This window comes from Trachymyrmex cornetzi, unplaced genomic scaffold, assembly GCF_001594075.2.
Source record: "Trachymyrmex cornetzi isolate Tcor2-1 unplaced genomic scaffold, Tcor1.1 scaffold719, whole genome shotgun sequence".
NCBI lineage: Eukaryota > Metazoa > Arthropoda > Insecta > Hymenoptera > Formicidae > Trachymyrmex > Trachymyrmex cornetzi.
In genome coordinates, this window is record NW_017300047.1 from 61,818 (window position 1) to 77,409 (window position 15,592).

At 29.8% G+C, this 15,592-nt stretch overlaps 1 protein-coding gene across 2 annotated transcripts in view; it reads left to right on the forward strand.

Moving 5' to 3' along the window:
* The first annotated feature begins 3,162 nt into the window (after positions 1–3,162).
* LOC108767700 (uncharacterized) overlaps positions 3,163–15,592 on the forward strand; it is a 35,209-nt gene continuing 22,779 nt past the window's right edge. Inside the window, exon 1 of one of the 2 annotated variants that reach the window (XM_018517684.1) lies at positions 3,163–3,269. The gene's annotated coding sequence lies outside the window, so the exon portion shown is untranslated. Of the gene's footprint in view, positions 3,270–13,580; positions 13,599–15,592 lie in introns of those variants that run through there. The other variant, XM_018517685.1, reaches the window with a different exon arrangement.

Consider the following 15,592-nt stretch of genomic DNA (forward strand, 5'->3'; position numbering starts at 1 on the left):
GGTTTTATTAATTATTTTAATATATATATTAAAGGAGTTTGTAAAAACTTATTAGTTTTTATATTAATTTGTAATTTATCAATTTTAAAAGTTTCTTGATCTACCAGAGTAGTATAATTAAATATAAAATTTTATCTATCATATATATATATATATCGATTTAAAATATAGTTCTTATAATAAATAAATATTCTTAACGTTAAAGAATTGCTATATTTTAAACATATTATATTATTTACAATAAGTATATTTATCCATGTTTTAGTGTTTCAAGTTTCCCCTATTCTAATTTATTTTGATTTTTAATATGCTAAAACATTATACAATTTAATAAATCTTGAATATATTTGTTATACAACTATTAATACTTTTTATCGGTCTAAGTACATAATCAAAACACATCAGGTATTGCAACAAAAAATAACGGGAGTAACATGAGAGAAGCTTTATACAATAAAGCGAAGAGTAATATATTGATCGTTTTGAATATCGATCGTATCGAAGGTAACGCTTTTATTTATAGTGCAAACGAAGTTTTATTTGTAATTTTAGACTATTGTATTGGTAGAGAAACTGGTAAAGAAACTGTTCTGATAGATATTTGATAAAGTTTACTTGACCAAAAGTTGAGAAAGAAATGACGGCAGTAATCTTTGTCAACTTCCTTCCCTATACCAATAGTGGCCTACCAAAGTTTCTTTACCTTGGCACATTGTGAAAGATGCAAGTATAGCACAAAAACTACATCAAAAGAGGAAGTCCTACTGCACTGTAATCCTACAGTACTCATTTTTACCGCAAAAGAAATCCCTTTTAAGAGGTAATTTCTCATAAAATTTAAATTTTTTTATAGAAGCTATAATTTGAAATAACATAAATTATTCTACTCTATTTTAGTCTTAATAATATAAATAAGTCGTTAAAAAAAGAAGAATGTTTTACTTCAATAATACATAGTACGTACTTAATAATACTTTACTAATTTAATATTTTTACCCATCCTTTTTTTTAAAACATCGATATTTACATTTTATTATAGCAATTTTATACACTCTATATATATCCTAAGTTAATTTAAATTGTAATAGAATCAGTAGCGATGTAAATAATTTTATTCATTACAGAAAGCTTAAATCAGTCTTTATAAGAAGAGATCGTAGCATGTGCATAATGTGCTATCTTCACTAAAATTATACAGTTTCATAAGTTTTAACCGTACTATATATAAGTTTGATATAAAGATTAATACTATCCTGATATAATAATTTTATAAACAGAAGAAGAATATGATATTCACACACAATAATTTTGTAACAGCAATTACACTATCATTTCACATTTGCTATTTATAGAACGATACTTACAAGTAGATTTAAATATCAGAATTTCAATTTTTTTCATAAATACTAAATTGTACGTATTAATAAGAAACTTAATATTCAGAATTCAAATCATATTTTAAATTACAATAGTTTTAATTTACAATGTTTGTAATTGACGTAATACCTACTTCTGCGTAACAAGTTAAAAAAGAGAACAAAACAGAATACTGAAAATTAAACAAAACCATAGTCAAATAATAAAAATTTACAACAGAAGAATCTGATGTACAGTCGTGGACAGAACGGTTGTAACACTTTTTCTTAATGGGTTTCGGAATGTAACCTGTTTATACCGAATGATTGGTTCTTACTTAGATCTATAATTAAGAACTAATCGCTCGTTGAGCAGGCTGCATTCCGAAACTCATTGAAAAAAAAGTGTTGCAACCGTTCTGTCCACAACTATATAAATTATTTGTATGCTTCTTCAGAAATTAATAAAGATATGATATCTGCTATAAGTCTTATATAACTCAAATTTTAATAGATTTATTAGAAATATATTTAATGTAATGCATTCATTATTCTTATAATATTAGAATATTTTTATGCGATTACGATGTGGGTAGTAATTGGAAGTCATATTATCATATTAATAGATAATGTAGTTTATTTAATTACCGATAAAATCTATTATGAATCAAAATAAGTGGTACGTGCATAGCGCATATTTGTTCCAATTCGATTAAATAATGTACATCGAGTAACATAATTGAGTAAAATAAATGTGTGATAATTAATGATCAAATTTTAAAATCTCTCTCTCTAAAAAATATAGCTTAATATCGCAATTACGAATCACAATTGAAATATATTTTAAGAAAAGGCTTCTTAAAGAATTTTAATGGCTAAATACAAATAATGTTAAATATATGTTGAAAGATACAAAATAACATATCCTTTAAAACAATACTAAAATAACATTAATATGTGAAATAGAAAACATTTCAATGCAATGGAATAATACAAATAATAATAATTGCTTTGCAAATAAAAGATTTCGATTGTACAATGCCGTGATTTACAATCACAATATACATGCAAGTAGATTTTACTGTTTTATAATATTATATCATTTATGTTAAACTGCTTTAGTAATACAAATTATAAATTAATATAAAAATAGTATGGATAATTATATAATGGATATTATAACACTTTTTATATATATTTTAAAATATACTATTTCCATAAAACTTTTAATATTGTGTGTGTACTAATACTTCTAACTTAACCGTACTATATTTAAATAATGTGCGTATAATTTAGATCATTTAAAAGCTGAATTCAATTAGCAGATAATTCGATAGATCGAAAAGATTATTAAAACTTATTGTATAAATTTTTTTATTAAAGCTATATAAGTTATAAAGATATTTAATTCAATAATTTTTACAGACTTTTTAATATGCTGTATCTATATCATTTATATAAGATATAATACTATTTCTTAAAATAAAATCAGTATATTTTGCAATCATAAAAGAAAGATCAAAATTAAAAAGTATGAAAGCTTGATAATCTTCTAACAATGAAAAGAAAAAGTATCATCTTAAAACACTTATAATTTCACTAAAATACTTAACAAGTAAAACCATTGTTTTTGTCAAGCATGATTTTCCTTTCAAAATAGTCGTTCTTTTATTTTGAAAAAAGGTTAAAACGCATCTGATGTATATTTTACGATGGCGCCGGTACGTGTCCAAGCACGTGGAAATTACAGAGGTCGCTCAGAGAATCGTGAGCTTTCAAACTCCGCAGCAGTCAGTCGCCAGCCGTCCGTGCTGTACCAACCGGGAGTGGTATACTCTTTACGTTGCAAAATTGGTTTTCGTCTTCATTGTAACAAGACTTACATAAAATTAAAACTGCCAGACTTCTACTGAGGTGAGTGAAAATATTAATCGATTCGGTAAACAAATTCTTATGAAAATTTTTGACTTGTTACATGAGATCAGCGAGATGACACACGAATAATGATTATGTATTTTACATTCCACAGTGAATTTTGATAAATTCTTTTTATTTAAATGTAAATTAAAAGAAGGACAATTTGTGACTGATAATAAGTAATTTTATAGTAATCAACAATGACTGCATACACGTAGCGATCGATAAGAATCGTTAACTGTATGCAACGCCTAATAATTACGGTTTCTATTTTTGTTCAGGCGTTGCTTGTTACGAGATAATTAATTAGTTTGCTCGGCGCTAAAAAAAAGTAAAAAACAGCTTAAGTTGTAGTAATTACAATTTATTTATAAATTTTAAGCAAAGTAAAGAATAATATAAATTATTTGTATTTTTATAATATTTGTGTATTTTTACATACATAATTTAAAAGCAAGATAAAAAGTTTTTTTAATTCGTAGCTAAATAAGAGAGATAATATTTTTTTTGTCATTGTAAATTATATTTTTAAAATTTTCTTTCTTATAAAATTACACTTTTTTGTGATTGTCTAATACACAAAATAACAATTATTTTTTCAGAGTTATGCTCGATTAATTTGTTTATTGGGTATTTGATGTTGTACGTATTAAATTCATAATAATTAGGTTATTTTTAATCACTTCTATAGGTCATCCTATCCAATATGTCGTTAATTTAGTTAAAACAATGGAATTAAACAATTTAACTCAAGAAAATATATTAAATTTGTCTCGAATAATCATAGAGTTTATTATCTACAGTGTTTCATGGTAAGATGTTGAAACTAATCAGCTGTTTTCGAATATATTCAGTTAACGAACAAATAAAAATTGAAAAGTCTGTAATTTTTAATGGGTATAAGTAAAATTTAACAAAATATTTGTATATTAATTTATTTTATTAATAAAAAATATGCTAATAGTCGTAAGGATTAATATTTTTAAAATGTGCATCATTTTTTATACGAAATTCATTTTTTTTACAAAAGTTCTAGAAATTTTTTCTAACATATTATTTTTATTTAATATGGCTAACAATTTTTTTAATAGCTGTTACTAAATCTAATGCTATTTTTGGATCGCATTATGGTCTTGGATATTAATTATTATTTGATTATTAGCATATTTTGTATCAATAAAACTGAAATACAAATAGAATTTGTAAAATTTTATCATCAAAAATTAAAAACTTTTCTCTTTTCAACGTAACTTTTGTTTGTTCAATAACTGAATACATTTACAAAATGGCAGCTAATGAGTTTCAACGTGAGGCATCCTGTAATAATTGTAGATGTATATATTATGGACGATGTGTGTTTACTTTAAAATTACACACACACACACACACACACACGCACGCACGCACGCACACAGAAATGATCAATTTACATTTTAACACTGGTAGAAATTAAAAATAACAAACTTATTTAATTCAAGGGATAAGTTACTATTACCTCTTTGTGATATCTAACAGTATAAAGATTAATTTGTACTTTTTTGTTTTGTTTAATCAATTTCAGATACTCCTCAATTTCTTTATAAAAAACTTTATTGCAAATTATTGAAAAATATATAATGTATTTATAAAGTTATATAACTTCACAAAGAACATAGTACTTTTGTTATTACTAATATAATAGTATAAATTCAAAAAATTACAAAGTGAAATAAGCAAAACTTACGCAAAATTTAAATATTTGAAAGAATATGTAACATGATCTCTCTCTCTCTCTCTCTCTCTCTCTCTCTCTATCTCTCTCTCTCTCTCTGGGTCGTCTGCTTACAAAAGTATGTATGTTAGATCTACGTCAAAATAACACAAATTTTTTAAAAATTTATTCAGCTCCGTAGACTACTAGTTTGAATGATACGATCAAAAATATCCGAGTTCGCACAATAATATTTTGATGTTAAAATGCATTTATTCGAGACACAGCAAAGCGTCAATGAGTCTGCATTTTCTGAAAATTTTATCCTCCTGAATGATGCATATCTGCCGATAACGAACATTGCAGCTTCCTATAATCGATTTCACGTGCCACGACGAATAATGGTTGACAGAATCAGCGATCCGTCCTATCCGTCTTCCTATGTAAATGATTCGGTACAAGGGACAGAGATCGTAAGCCAGCCGTTCAATTTCCTTCGTGATGTGTACACCTACGAACGATTCACGTTAAATGACTGCAATAAAAACAACGGCGTGTGTCATAATTAAAATACATCGACTTATATATCATTAGCATCCATAAATTCGATGCAAAGTAAATTGAAAAATTATGATGACTCAAATATAATAACGCTGTATCAAAATTTCTATACTTTTTATAGTCGGGACGACGATTCGCACGTTAAATTAAATTATATTACTATAAAAAATCTATCAGTTTGGAAATTATTTCGGATATTCATCTTTTGCATCTCTCTGTCAGATTATCTACCTTCATATAGACTTTCAATCCTAGTGCAAGGATATCAGCATCTTCCAACTAATCTACTTTAATGCGCTTAGGAAGGGGAAGTTCTTGCAGTTAAGTTGACGTAGTCTCATCGGCAAAGTTGCTTTGTTACTCGTTTGGTCGAGACACGACGTCCTAATTTCAAGAATACGAAATGTGTAGAGATATATTTTCAGACACATCTTAATAATATTGAGTCGAAACAAAAGTTCATAACGTTACTTCATATATATTTTTTATATTTATATTATTTTTAAAAGAATTTGGCAATTATATCATTCGACAGAATAAAGTTTTAGCTTTAAGACTCTGCTTTTTTTAATTACAGTACGATGATTTTTAACGGAATTACGGGCAATCAAAATTAATATGTTCCTTTTACTTAATTCACGATAACTCAGAAACAAAAAATCGTAGAAACATTAAAAAAAAATAATTTTGTAGGGAAAACTTTCAGCTTTCATGTTAGAAAGTTGAAAATTTTTGCAAGTTTTTTTGGACACGTGACAGGTCCACAAAGTGAAAAAAGTCCCATTTTATCCAGCTTGTAGTTTTTTACATGTAAAAAGTAACAAACTCATAGAAACTCATATTTTCTATGAATTTTCAAAAGTAGATATTTTAAGCTTTAAAATCCTTTTTTAAATTTAAATTTCGTTCATTTTTAACGAAGTTACAGCTGCCTGAATTTTGAAGCTCGTAGCGTTACGAACTTTTATTCCAACTTCTATTCTTAACACATTTAATAAAAGTTCTGTGAAAACTTTCTCGAATTCTTTCCATCTCTTCGAAAATATGCGTAAAATTGATAATAAACACGAATGAACTGAGATAATACTCTTGGCATTATTCCTCTTTGTGGATCCTCCAAAAATGGCTTACACTTTGAAAATCTCCTGTATCCGATAATCTTGACGATAAATTCAATGTTCTATCAAGGAGATGGTATTACATGTCAGCCTTACTAAATGTCGAGTATACATTCTGGATACAGACGAATTGGGTGCTTTCTGGATACAGAACCGATTCTGTCCCGTCTCGCTTTAAATGGCAAAGGATTGACCCGGGCCGACCTTTTAAAGTTCCCTGATAAACCAAGCTGGAACAAAAGGTTGGCCGAGAAACCATTCCGGTGATTCGATTGCACACGAACGAGAGGTGTCGGTAAGATTTCTTACTCCCTACTTGCTTTCCCTACTTTCTTTCTTTCAACTCCTACTGCATACGTCTTCATCGTAGTGCCCATTGTTCTTTCGTCTACTCACTAGATTTTCATGCCTGATCAACATGTAGCCCGCTCGTAAATGCGTTCCGTATGGAGCATATCAATCAGGCAATCCAATTCGCAAATAGTACCGAAAGATAACGTCAACACATATTTCTTAAAATACACACCACAAGAGAATTATTAATTTTATGTATGCGTCTTGATTTCTTTTATACATGTTCCAATAAATGCGCCAAATATATGAAACAAGCAAGTCATACATTTTGAACCTCTCTACTTTCGATTTCTTGCTATCTTTATCTTAATTTTACTACTTTAATATTTTTCTTGTATCTTATAATTTTTATACCTTTTTCATTATAAAATTTCAGAAAAAATGCAAAAATACAAAATTATACTTGATTCTTAATGAATGCAGAGTATTAAAGGCAATTAAATGCAAGATTGAAAATAATATCTTCTTCGTTCGATGCATATAATATTAACTTTGACCATTTGGGAAACTATACTTGCAAACTAGGAATCGTTAATACCTGGGATCATGTCTTTAGCGTACCGACTTACGACTCTCTAGTGGATTATCTATAATATGATTCGCCGATAAGTTCATTAATCCAACTAGCTTCTGGAAAGAACACGATTTTAATTAAAAACTCAATTCAGATGTTTTCCTGAGGGATAATCACACTGAACTGTGCATTTTAAGTTATATCCAAATAACGTAATTACATATATGATATCGTAATTTTCTGACAATTTACGCACATCGTAAATTGGGCTATAAGCCTCTAGTTCGCCCCAATCAGCCCGTGATTGATAGCGATCGCGACTAATCCATGGAGGATACTCCAACGTACTATCTACTCTAATAAATTGCGCGTAATAAAATAAAATAATCTTTGATATTACGAACGTCAGAACAAAACGTCAAGCCTGGGGATAATTTCGACGGATTATTATTGCCGCGAAAATAATTTGATGAAGAATATCTCAACATTTTCACCGACTCGTAAATCGATTGTTCTATAGCGGAGGTACTATACAATTCTGGCACTGAAATCTCTGTAGTTTTCATAAGGCGGAAGTTTCCCTTTTCACGCTACACAGGGAGTGGAAATTGAATTATTTTTCTTTTCCTGTTACACGAAAAGAGAGTCCCTCTCAGAAAGTAAACAATTACGTAAGAAAGTAAACAATTACATAAACGATTGCGACAATTATTTATGCAAAGAATTGTTTATTACGACTAGGTTTATGCGAAGATATTTTGAAAATGTTAGTGTGTTTGCTATCAATAATCGAATTGTTCGTGTAATTCACCATTTTAAGAATCATTTAGAGCTGAGCGACTTCAGTTCTGTTAACGGATAGCTACAAGAAATCCTGTTAAAGAGTTGAAGTTACATCTTGTATGAACTTGGAAAACTCATTTATTTTTCATTAATGTGCTGCTTTTGATGTAAAACTCGTGTAATAAAATGTGTAAAAGACATGTAATAAGCCATGCTGGCGTTACAAAAGAATTCTTTGTACCTGTGCTGATGCATATAGGGCATCTCACAATTTCCGAGCCGAATTTGAACGACAAATACTCTGACAAATTTTTCTCTGTTAAAAAAGTTTTGTGACAAAACGAATGGATGATAAATGGCTCTTCCGTCGGGCTATGTGCAAAATACTCGAATTTATGCACCCTACTGTTATAGTATATAGGCAATTAGTTGTCACTTGTGTGAATCTAGAATAACATATGATCTGACCGTAACATATCCTCTTTTGTTCGCGAACTTCTCCATTTCGCTCTTCCGTCATTAACCTTTTCTTTCGCATTTCGTGTATTACTATCGATTGTAGTATTTGAGCTATTTAGAGTTTCAAATCTTTTTCTTTCTTTTACTTTTTCTCACTTTTTCTTCCTTTTAATCTTTCTTTTGCAACACAGAGTGGCGAGTGTCACTCACAATGATTTATCGAGAGCCAATGTTTACAGTCAATGTCTGCCTCATTAACGTAATTCATCAGATAATTGTGATTATTTCCGTCGAACATAGCCACCATCCAGGGTTGTGCGCGTTACCTCAAAAAAGTAACGCGTTACCGTTACCGTACTTTTTGAAAATAGTGACTCGTTAACAATTTTAAAAAGTAGCGCGTTACCGTTACCGTTACTTGAAAGGTAATGATTCGTTACTTTTTCGTTACTTATTTTATAATGCTAAAGTAAGTTATTAGATTTTAAAATTACATTAGCTAAAAATTAATTTAATATTAAATGTATATATATATAAAATAAATATTCAAACTTGAAATTCTCTACTAACTAGTTTGTATATAGAGCAAGCTTTTCTTTATATTAAACTTACCTACAGTTTTACTAATTCTTTATTTTACTTAGATAATATCGTTATTTTAATGTACTCATTTTTATAAGAATTTAGATTAAACAGATAATAGATTAAACATTGTTTTTAAACGTTAATGTTCCTTGGTGGAAATAAATCGATGAAATCTTTATCAATAGACCCATTTCAGTATAATTCATAATGAAATGAGTCAATTGATAAAGATTTCAGCGATTTTCAGCGATTTCAATAATGTATTTCCACCAGGGTTACTATTATTGTATTTCAATATTTATTGTCTGTACAAAAAATTTACAGTATATATATTTATATATATGTAATATGAATTATACATTTTCAACATTGGCAATGCCTATTAGAACACAGTATAAGATATTAAGTACAAAATACTTTTTAAGAAATTAAGAATAAATTATAAAATAAGAAAATAATAGAGAACTGAAGTAACGGCTAAATTCGTTACTGTTGCTATAAAAATGTACCTTTACCCTTACCGTTATAGACAGAAAAAAGTAACGATCGTTACTGAAAAAAGTAAGGAAAACGGTAACGGCGTTACAAGTAACGCGTTACTTTACAACCCTGCCACCATTCACCGCCGTAAACACTGGAATTGTGGTCTTGTGGTGGCAGGGGGGAGGGGGGGGTCAAAGGCAGAGCTTTAAAATTATAAAACCCACTATCGCACGTGTCTCTGTAAGTCTCTCGCGTGGTCTCCCACAGCATTTCTTCTGGTATCTATCGATAATCCGACGGTTGCAACGTGACATCATGAGCAGTGGGCGAGATCGATCGATCCCAGAGACGTGCCGCGCGAGTTGAATTCCCGCGAGATCCAACAGTCGAGTCCTCTGCAGGTCCTCTACTACGCGAAGAGCCCTCGTGGAACTCGAATCTTTCTAGGCGAGTCTGGAAAAAGGTGGATATAAAATAAGTGCAGAGAGATGAACAGAACAATCGTTCTTTTGCGCCTCAAATTCGTACGATGTTTTCGACACGTCAGAACGTAAAAGATTATCGTTACAAAGAAAGATCAACTTACAGAAAAGAATATTTTCGTTTTTTAATCCTTTATTATCCTAACTAAAGTGAAGTTAACGTAGGAATATAATCTACATTGTATGCAGAAATTTTTGCCCATAATCTTTCCTTTAGCTCCGTCGAGGATTTGGTATTATTTCAACAATCGCTGTAGCTTAAATGATCTCATATCTTAATGCTTTTGTCTTCATCCCATTGTTAAACGTAGTGACAACACGAGTTATGTATGATGTTAAACATCTCGAGCGTGTTGGACAGTTTATAGAAATATCATGACAATTGTATCATCGAGAAATATACTTTTGACGTTAATTCAATTAAAGGAATGTAAATAATATTTTAGATTTATATACATTATTTATTCACTGCGTAATTGACAATATCACAGAGGTATCTGCATATTTAGGTTTGCTAAATATAAAAAATTATTGGAAAAGAAGAAAGGAGAAAGAATGATTGTGTAAAAAAAGAAAAATCTCAGAACTCTTATACACGTGGAAAAAACGATTTTGCTGAAGTTTGTCTAAAAGTTAATTAAATAAACAGAGCTGAAAATAATTTTGTTGGACTATCAAAATCGTGTAGGTAAGACGCTCAAAACTAATTGCTGGAAAATAAAAACTTTTTACATTGCTTATCAAACTTGACATTTCTGCGTAATTATTTTGACGATCCAACAGAATTATGTATTTTCAGATCTGCATCCATAGTTAAGTTTTTACGAATTTCGACAAAATCATTCTTGCCGCACAATGTTTTTCTGTTGACCGTAATTGAAAACGGTGTTTGCCAAAGTTATATAAGTTTTAGATAGGATTTATTAAAAATATTTATATTCTGTATAAAAATAACGAACAAAACGTGCAGTGAACCATATTCGTTCATAAACTGCAGTTTCAACAATAAGTAACGCGATTCATCGCGTCATAAATATCAGTGGAAAACTACTTCCTGGAACGTTATAACGGATTCTGCACTATTTCCAAAGCCGAAAAGCAGTATCGTTACTCCGGAGGAAATCTTTGGAAGTCGCACGTGTTGCGATGCTACAGCCATTGGTAATATCTCGCTCCTGTGCTCACGTGAATTATTTTACTGAACTTGTAAATATTTCATCTACCGTTTTTGAACGTATCGATCTTCATTGTAAAATATTATAAAAATATGTAAAAAAAATAGAATAGTAATATATATTATATATAAAATTTCCTGTAAGCTGTAAATTTCCCGTGAATGGCGTTTGAAAAGTTGCTGCTGAAGCTTTTAAATTTTTTTTAAATTTAACAACGTTTAGAACTATCGTGGACTAGTCAAGCAGTTATGAAACAATTGCTATTAAACGAATAGCATTTAGAAAACGTGCTTTTCGTCGTGACGGAGGTAAACGCGCGAAGAGATTTTAGTAGGTACGCATAGAAAGAACATTATCCGTACAATAATGACAAGATCTGCATTGCGAATCCTTTCACCTTGTTATTCGGACACATTAATTCAGCAACCTACCGGCCGGATTGGTTGCGCATATCTCAAGATGAAAATCCTGAAGGCGTCCGATCGCCTATATCTTCTTTCCTGCGGATAGAGATAGCAGTTTCTGCTTTACGACCACAAACTGGCTCACTGCAGGTGAATCCTCGAGAAAGTGCAAAAGTTCTGATATCTAGTTCTGCCGTTGCCTTCCCTTCTAACTATCCGATGTATTACCTCGCATTTTCCCCGTATCTTCTTTCTTCTTTTTCCCCATTTTCTCTACACGTCTGTCTTTTTCTCTTCCGACAATCGTTCTACATCTCTGCGGCAGGAATATGCCAATATTCTGTCGAAGAAATCTAACGAGCTAAACTTCACAGCATCAATTCTATTAGATGCGTGAACGCCTTCGAAAACAATATATCCAAAGTTTGCACAGAGTTTCCAGGCTGTTCTCCATTCCCTCTCGGTTCGAGAACTTATGCGAACATCACCGCGGGGTTCGCAGCTTAAATTGTTGCGACGTGAGTGGCGACGGTCATCCCTAAATACTTTTGCATTATTTCAGTTAATATTAAAACTACGAAGGCTATTTAATTTTCACGAGGCAGATTGGACTGCTTTTACATAACATTGTGCCATTTTGGCTTATATATCAAGTAAATTATATGTTATGAGGAAAAAAGGTGAGAGATAATTATAATTTTATACAGTGGAATGCTTAGTTTTCTGGAACATCTAACGTAATTTTACTAATGAACGTGCGGAATTACAGACTATTACAAACTCATATTACGTTTACATTAAACTATGCTTATTACACATGGAAGATTATGAGCAAGCAGTGCGAAATTCGATGAGTGAACTCTACTAGTTGAAAATTATTGCGGTGTCCTGCAAATAATTATGTAATTATTTTATAACGGTAATGTCCCTTTCCGATTAATACAAGTTGTGTCGCTATTGTATTTATTTTTTATGACATACATATTTTAAATAAGGTACCATAAATTAATATTAAGTTAATGAATGCGCCGTTGGATTAAATTAGAAATTGCAAAATTTACACACAAATATTACTAGGCAGCATTTGCTTTATCAAATATGACCTTCTTCGTTTATTTATGTTGAATATTTCTTGGTTGATTTTTATTTATTGTTGTTTAATATTAAATCGTTTTCGCAATAAGTTCTTTATTATTAAGTTTTTTAGGTTTTAAAACGGTTTCCTATTAAAATTAAAGGAATTAATATTTCAATTGATTTCAAATTGATTTTGAAAATCTGAAAGTAATCAGTGCACAGTCATATTTCCAAGATAAATTTATTTAAAGAATATATGTGTTAGAGTTCAACATATTTATTCTTTGATCGAAAGTGGCACTTTCCTCGTATTTAGGTGATTCTCACATAAACAGTCTTGTTTCTAATCTTATTATTGTTTAAATTATTTTGTTATACTACTTGACGTAACGACGTAATCTGGAGACACTCGGCGCTAAGCCAAGCGCAGCGACACTGCCGTGGCTACTTTACGCGAATCTGTCAAGATTTCCAGACGGCGATTATGGGATCTCAATAACGGCTGTCCCGATTGAGTTCTAAGTGCTCAATCGATTGCATCCGCTCGGAATATATAATGAAAGGGTTTTTGTTTTTCAATATTACGTCTCGACAAACTCAAGTGAATCTACGAACCTGATGATCTATCTTCCGACGACGCCGTATGTATATATAAATGTTATGTTAAAATAAAATTCTCTCCCATTTTGTTATCCATCGTGTATCGTGATAAAAAGCACATGACACTTATATGGGTAAAATTGTACTGCTGAAAGTTGAGCAGCGAGCATTACGTTTTTTTTTCTTTTTTGTTTTAGTAAATTTACCATGAAAGATGAATGAATTTTTTTTCAGGAGACAAAACTGCGTTTCCCTCCGTGCATTTTCCTTTTCGTGTATGCTATTATTATATCTCTCCTTTTGAATATGGATTTCGGAAAAAGAAGATGCATCGCAGAATAACGAAATAATATATTTTTTTAGGGCGCATCTAAATTCTCACTTGTTTCGGATGTCATCATCGCATTTTTCTTGTGCGTTGTCCACAGTAACTTCCATTTTCGTTTCCACGCGCCACTCGACGAAATGCACATACACGAACAAAAGCAATATAGAACAATATACGCACTGCGGCAGCAACTGCGAGAAATAACACAATCGATTCACGTTCTAGTATTTGTTAAATTTTAATAAGAAAAATAAATGTTATAATATATCTAAATACGTAATCTTTCTCTTATATACAGAATAAAAGCTAGATTTATTTGTTAATAGTATCTGTCATCACTAATTTCGCAAAACATACCGTACATATAAACGCAAAATTACAAAATATGGAAGACTTTTACATAAGAAAATAGCTTTGCGTAATACAAATGTAAAGTATTTTGTTATTTTTAAAGTGAATTGCTCTGTATAGAGGAAAGTTGCTGATACTGACATAGATCTCTTAAAGCGATACCCCCTTATTTCTCAGAAACTAACTATTTCACTTTATTAATACTAATAAAATCATGATCTGTTTAACTAATTAAAGAAGTACAAACTCATAATTTATACATTTTTGGCTTATTTCTATATCAAATTAACTAAAAACAAATTCTGCGATTATGAAAATAAAATTCTTACGATTTCCTTTTGTAAATTGCGTAGTTTTGTAATAACAGTGACTTATATATTATTGATAATATAGTTATTCTAAATGCTTATAGTTTCCTAAATTAGTTTTATTTATATTATATTTTCTTTTAGTTTTTTCATAATACGATTTTAAATTAAAAATTAGGGTGCAGCATAAACCGCCACACCTGTCTGTAAAACAGACCATGAGCTAACTTAATCTTTATAATGTTATTGTTTTATAATGTCAAATAGCTCTATTGCAATTGAAGACAATCATGCATATATGGAAAAATTCTTGAAAAATTATAGCGTTACATATTTGCACTTTGCAGAACAACATTAAGTAAATATGCATATATTCAATAAAAATGTTTTATAACGAAGTTAAAAGATTTTGGAAAATCTTATATACATTCACTTATAGGTACTTTATACGGATAATTCTTGTAAAAGAAAAAGAATAGGAATACGTAGTATTACTGTCTACGGTGTCAGTTTTGAAGCCTATTTTGTTAGACGCTCATTTTTGCTTATCTTACGAAAAAATTAATTATTTGTTAAATTTTAATAAGAAGAATAAATGTTATAATATATCTAAATACGTAATCTTTCTCTTATACAGAATAAAAGCTAGATTATTTGTTAATAATATCTGTCATTACTAATTTCGCAAAACATACTATGCACATAAACGCAAAATTATAAAATATGGAAGACTTTTATATAAGAAAATAGCTTTGCGTAATACAAATGTAAAGTATTTTATTATTTTTAAAGTAATTGCTCTGTATAGAGGATACAAAATTGCAGACGGTATTATAAAAACTTCAAATAATATTGTAAAGGACATATAAGAGTCAAATAAAATGTTAAAAATATATATACGTCACAGAATTAAATAAAATAAAAATTTAATTGAACGTTAGTAAGCCGAAACATGTAATGAAGCTTACTAACGTTCAATTAAATTTTTATTTTATTTAATTCTGTGACGTATATGGTATATATTTTTAACATTTTATTTGACTCTTAT